The sequence below is a fragment of the Gossypium hirsutum genome, chromosome A10 (genome assembly GCF_007990345.1).
Source record: "Gossypium hirsutum isolate 1008001.06 chromosome A10, Gossypium_hirsutum_v2.1, whole genome shotgun sequence".
Lineage (NCBI taxonomy): Eukaryota > Viridiplantae > Streptophyta > Magnoliopsida > Malvales > Malvaceae > Gossypium > Gossypium hirsutum.
In genome coordinates this window covers 85,737,294-85,744,111 of record NC_053433.1, presented here as the reverse complement: position 1 = coordinate 85,744,111, position 6,818 = coordinate 85,737,294, and the positions used below count along the sequence as shown (strand labels likewise).

Sequence of the window (6,818 nt, the reverse complement as noted above, 5' to 3'; positions counted from 1 at the left end):
CATCAGCACCGCCATGTCGAGAGGGTTACACGGGTGGTGCCCGTGTTTTTAGTGAAGTTTTTTTTCTTAATTCTTTTAAGGACCCGAGTTGTTCCCAAATGAGTTTCTAAATATGTTTCCGGCCTCGTAAGCCCATATTAGGGATATTATAAATGTTTTTATTTTCGAACGAAATTTGATAGTCATATTTTCCAAATGTCTTTGTATGTTCTCGATAATGCCCCGTACTCTGTCTCGGTCTTGGGTACGAGTAAGGGTGTTACAACTAGCCTGTGGTATCAGGATTCCTAAAATATAAAAATTACAAGAAAATGACTAAACTGCACTAACTAATTTGAAGCTTGAAACTTGGGAAAACTTGAGGTCATTGGTACTTCTCCCCTCTTTTTGTTTCGAAAGTTTGGTGAAATGAATAAGGAAAATGTTTTTGTTTTTAATTCTCCACTACTAATTGTATGTTATTATATTTTATTATGTTTTTATTACATATATATGTTTTATTTCTAACCTTTATAACATATATATTATTTGGCTTATGACCGTCCACCCAACAAATTTAAGTGGTAAAATTGTCATTTCAATCCTTATTCCATTTCCAATTAGTTAAAATATAAAGAAATTAAACTTGACACTTTTACGATTTAGTTCTTATACCTTAATTTATTACTATTTTGCTAAAATTACTTGATTGAAATTCAAATCCATTCCAATAAAGCTCCATAAATATTTAATAAAAATATTTACGAGTCCAGTTCACGAAATCAAAGTTCTAAAACCACACTTTTTGGCATCACTAACTTTCGGATCGTTATAATTTAGTGGCAATATGGCGTTCTTCTAAAGCTAAAAAGGATTTTTAGTGTAAAAATGGCTTAATCACGTGTGCAATTAAAAATTGTGGTATTTCATCTCATGTATCGAATGTAACACCCCTTACCCAAGTTCAATGCCAGAATAGGATATGAGGTGTTACCGTACTTAAACACATGCTTACAAACATTTTCGTGCCATAAATTTTCATCCAAAGTAAAACTTTTTGAAAATCAAACATAGAGTCCCTAATAAGAGCCCATGAGACCCAAAACACGCTTCGAAAAAGATTTGAGACTTAACTGATTACTTTAGAAAACTTTGAAAAATTACAAGGTAAACAAGGCATACGCCCGTGTGGAAAAGTGACACGCCCGTGTGTCATCTTAACATGATCATGCTAAAGGCCTGTGTAGCTCACACGGCCTGGGAATATCTGGACAGGACTGTGTCCCTAGCTCGTGTGGATTTATTTTTCGATTCGAACCTGCAGGAGATTTCACATGGCCTGGCACACATCCGTGTCCATGGCCCGTGTCCCTTACACGGCCATGACATGCTCGTGTCTCAGCCCGTCATCAACCAATTAGGGGCACATGACCAAGGCACATGTCCGTGTGTTAGGCTGTGTCCTCACACGGCTAAGACACACGGCCATATCTCTTCCCGTGTGTTTATTACCATGCATACTGACTTGTAAAATTGAGGTACAGGGGACGGCCGGACTACATGCCTATGGGTTAGACTGTGTGTCACACACGGCCTAGACACACATCCGTATGTCTGCCGGTGTGGAAAAAAATAAGGCTATTTACCGAGCCTTTTTGCCACCCTTACTTACACCAACCTACACAATATCAACCAAAACCAATCCAATCCTAAAACGTATAACCAAATCAACCACAACGATGAGAAATTTACATCAAATGCATTTAATAATAATCAATATTAGCCAACATTAATGGCCTATACAAAATGAATATCACATCTATCATATGAGCTAACTCTTGTGGCTAAACTAACAAGACACTAAACAAAGGATTCAAGTCCCTATACATGCCAAAATCAAAATATTAAACTAGCTATACCAAAGCTTCAGGTGATAGTGTGATCGATGCCTCCGACGTCTCTTGATCCCCGATACTAGCTTGGTGGACTATAAGAAAATGGAAAGGAGAGGGAGTAAGCATAAACCTTAGTAAGTTGCATATAAATAAGTAACAACTTCAACCATGTATATTATAAATCAACACAACATTCTTGAGTGAACATGGGTAACTATCACTACATGCTTATCTATATCACAAGTATAAACCAAATATTTCAATATCGTCCCAAGATCATTTTCATATTTAGAACTTATTCATGTCATTCTTACCATCAAGGCAACATAACTAGACTCATATCTCATGAGTTTCCAATAAGAACTTGTACCACTCACAACGTGATTATATCATTCCATATCATTATCAGAAGATTTTAAAATAACCCGTGAAACCATTTGAATACTAAAGGATATCTGACAAGCTTTACACAAGAGGGTGAATTACCGATGACATGTTCCAAACATGGTCTTACACTGGCTCACATGTCGAGGCCGATGCCATGTCCTATACATGGTCTTACACTGGCTCTCACAACATCGCCGATGCCATGTTCAACTGGCTCTTATATCGTGGCCAACGCCATGTCCCAGACATGGTCTTACACTGACACACATATCACCTAAATGTCATGGCATGGATATCCAATCTATTTCTAGGTTCAATCGAGACTCTATTACATTGAATTTCATCATGCGTTATTCATAAGCAATTTCAACCATATTACGCAAAATTAATCATTCAACACATAATAATGATAAAGTTGCCTTACTTACGTACAACTTACCTCGGTATACAAAAAGTTGATGACTAATTGGCTTTAGTCTACTAGCTTGGCATTTCCCTAGTCTAGGTCTGGATTTCGTATTTCTTAATCTAAAATGATAAAAATTCACTAATTTAATCATCATATTAATTTATGAATTTCATAAACCATATTTTGACAAAATGACCATTTTACCCCTAGAAATTCACAAAATTACGATTTTACCCCTATGCTTTTAAATCAATTTTTATCAAATTTTCTTTCTAACCAAGCCTAGCCGAATTCTTTTTATACTAGAATTAGCCCACAATTCCCATCATTTCACACATTTACCCCATAATTTATAACTTATGCAAAATGGTCCTTAGTTAGGATTTTTATGAAAACTACTTCACAAAGCTGTTTGTTTAACAACCATGATTCAATATTCCATAAAAATTTAGCAAACAATATGAACACTCTCATGGAAAGACCCTAGACTTTCAACCATTTTGCAAAATAGTCCCATCATTAGCTAGATTATGCTACAAGTGTCCCAAAAGTATAAAAATATCAAGAAAGGCCATCAAAATCACTTCTTGTAAGGGTAAAGAGTGGCTGAAATTTTGAAGCTCCAAAACCCCTAGAATGGCTGAAATTTTTGATGGTTAAAGAAGGGATGAAAAATATGAAATCTTTTGTTTTATTTAATCTCATTTTCTAGTCAAAATAGGCTACCAACTTCACCAAATTTGATTTTTTTATTCATCTTTGTCCCTATGGCTGACCACCCCTATTGAAATGGGTCTATTTTCCCTTTAAAGACCCTTAATTATGATTCTCTAGCTATTTAACACCATTTGCTAGAAAAACAAAACTTTTGCTCTTTTGTGAGATTTAGTCTTTTTTCGAAATTAAGCATGAAATAGCTAGAATTATTTCACCAAAATTTTTATATACTCATATAAACATGCTATAAAACATAAAATTATATTAAAAATAATTTCTCTAGCCTCGAGTTAGTGGCTCCGAAACCACTGTTCTGACTAGGCCCAAAATCGGGCTGTTACAATTCTCCCCTTGAGGGATTTTCGTCCCCAAAAATCTTACCGTTAAAAAGGTTTGGGTATTGGTCTCTCATAATTTCCTCGGGCTCCCATGTGGCCTCTCCAAACCCATGTCGATGCCACAGTACTTTCACGAGTGCTATACTTTTATTTCTCAATTGCTTGACCTCTCAGGCTAAAATCTTAACCGACTCTTCGCCACAAGTCATGTCTGATCGAATCTCAGCCTCTGTTGGTGAAAGAACGTGTGAAGGGTCAGAATGATAACGGCACGACATCGACACATGGAAAACATTGTGGATCTTCTCTAACTTGGAAGGCAAGGCTAGCCGATAAGCTATCGGTCCAATTTTCTCAATCACCTCATAAGGTCTAATAAAGTGTGGACTTAATTTTCCTTTCTTACTGAATCTGAGAACTTTCTTCCATAGAGATACTTTCAAAAACGCCTTATCACCGACTTGAAACTCAATTTCTTTTCGTTTCATATCCGTGTAGGATTTCTATCTATTCGAAGCGGCCTTCAAATAGTCACTAATCACCTTTACTTTCTCTTCAGTCTCTTTGACCAAGTTAACCCCGTGAATCTGATTCTCTCTGAGTTTAGTCCAATTCAAGGGCGTTCGGCACTTACACCTGTAAAAAACCTCATAAGGCACCATTTTCAAACTCGACTGATAGCTATTGTTATAGGCAAACTCTACCAGCGGTAAATATTTTATCCAAATGCCTTGGGATTCTTAGACGCAATACCACATCATGTTTTCAGGAATCTGAATTACTCTCTCTGACTGACTGATAAACCGTAATTTATACATATTTCTATCCCATGCTTAGCACATTTTATGGATGATTTTTCCTTAGATTTGGTGAATTCGATGCTCCTAATGCCTTAATATCATGTTTTATACTTAGGCGAACATAGGAGAGTGAAAGGAACGAGAAGCGAGCCAAAAATAGAGAAAATGGGCCAACGTACGAAATCAACACGGCCTGGACCTCCTCACACGGGCAGACCACACGGCCATGTCAATTTGGTAAAATCGAACCACGACTCACACAGGTGGACCACACGCCCGTGCCTATTTAATAGGCTTGACCAAGGTTGAAGTAATCGCACACGGGCGTGTCCTTATCGAGCCCAAATTGAGTTCAATTCGGAAAAGGCCAATTTTGAGGGTTCTTAGGCATTCTAAAGCCTATAAATACACCTTAGAGTAGGAGGAAAATGGGACACACGGAGAAGGAAGTAGGGAACTACTCAAGGAAAGCCAATTGATCCATCTCAGAAGCCGGATTCATCATCAAGACTGAAGATCTCCACTCAATTTCCCTTCAGGAGTTTTGGGTTTTTCTTTATGTTTTGTATTCATTATTCTTTTGAGATGTTTACCTTTTTAGTTATGAACTAAAACCCCTAAATACCTAAGGGGAATGAAACCTAAGACAGATCTTGTTATTATTATCTGAATTGTATGATAAATATTTGACTTGTTCATAATTATGTGTTCTTAATTCTTGTCTTGATATTTCAGGATATTGATTCAAGTTAAACTCTTATTCAGAGGAGGAATAGACCCTGTCTAAGAGTACATTTGTCATAATTAAGTGAAGTTGATAGCGCACCTAGAGATAGGGTGACAAGATTTTACTGGATTAAGGTGAAACCTAATAAAGGGATCCATAGATTGAGTTAATGCAACCCTAGGGAGTTAATCAGAAAGAGATTTCAATTATTCAACCTAGGGTTAGACGTTGTTAGTCTCGAAAGGGATAATAATATAACTTAGGGATTTCTACGGATCAAGTCAAATAAATAAATCATCCGATTCAAAGTCAAATAACAAGTGAAGTCTAAGTGGATTTTTCCTTAGGTATTGTCTTAATTCAATCGTTTTTCTAAAAGTAATTCCCCAATTCTATTTCCTGTGATTTCTTAATTTAGTTAATTAGTTAGATAAATAAAACCCTTTTATTTTTAGGCTTGATGATAAAAAGAAAAGTTAATACTAGTACTTTTAGTTCGTTTGGGTTCAATAATCCGGTCTTGCTAAAGATATACTACTGTTCGATAGGTACACTTGCCTTCATCGTATCAAGAATGATTCATTATAAATATTTAAAACCTGTCACGAATATCACGTATCAAGTTTTTGACGTCATTGCTGGAGAACTAAGATATTAGGAACACTCGATTTTTATTACTTTAGCCATTTACTTTTTCTGCAATTTAAATTTTACTCTAATTTTTATTACTAATTCTTCTTTTTCCCTTTTTCTGGCAGGTTTTTATAGTTTATGACTAGAAGAAACCCGTTAGGACCATTACTTTTTGACAGTAAGATCGATCGCACAGTTCGTAGAAACCAAAGAGAAATAAGGAGAAGCTTAAAATACACAGAAAACGAGCAAGAGGACGATATTCAAACCACGATCGAGAAGATGGCTGAAAACGAAGAAAATCCGCTACCTCTTGCAGTTGCTGTTAATCAAAATCTTGCTCCGTGCACTATGTATGATTATGCTAAACCTTCTTTAACAGGAACTGAATCGAGCATAGTTAAGCCTACTGTAGCTACAAATACTTTTGAACTGAAACCTAACACAATTCAAATGATACAGCAATTTGTTCAGTTTGATGGTTTGTAGGACGAAGATCCCAACGCTCACTTGGCAAACTTTTTGGAACTGTGCGATACATTTAAAATCAATGGCATTTCAGATGATGCCATACGTCTTCGGTTGTTTCCCTTTTCGCTAAGGAATAAAGCTAAAAAGTTGTTGAACTCGTTACCATGAGGGTCAATTACTACTTGGGAACAAATGACCGAAAAGTTCTTATTAAAATATATTTTGTCGGCTAAAACAGCTAAATTACGTAATGATATCTCTTCTTTTGTACAGATGGATTTAGAGACACCCTAAGATGCATGGGAGAGATATAAGGACCTTTTTTGAAGATGCCCTCACCATGGGTTACCACTTTGGCTATAGGTTCAAACTTTTCATAATGGCCTGAATCCTTTGACTCGACAAATGGTTGACGCAGCTATTGGCGGAACCGTCAATAATAAAACACCTGAAGATGCCTAT

At 36.3% G+C, this 6,818-nt stretch overlaps 1 non-coding gene across 1 annotated transcript; it reads right to left on the bottom strand.

Annotated features, from left to right (window-relative positions):
* Positions 1–6,596: 6,596 nt before the first annotated feature.
* LOC121209077 (small nucleolar RNA R71) lies at positions 6,597–6,703 on the bottom strand. Its single transcript, XR_005904194.1, has one exon. It is a non-coding gene; the product is annotated as a small nucleolar RNA R71 (small nucleolar RNA).
* Positions 6,704–6,818: the final 115 nt, after the last annotated feature.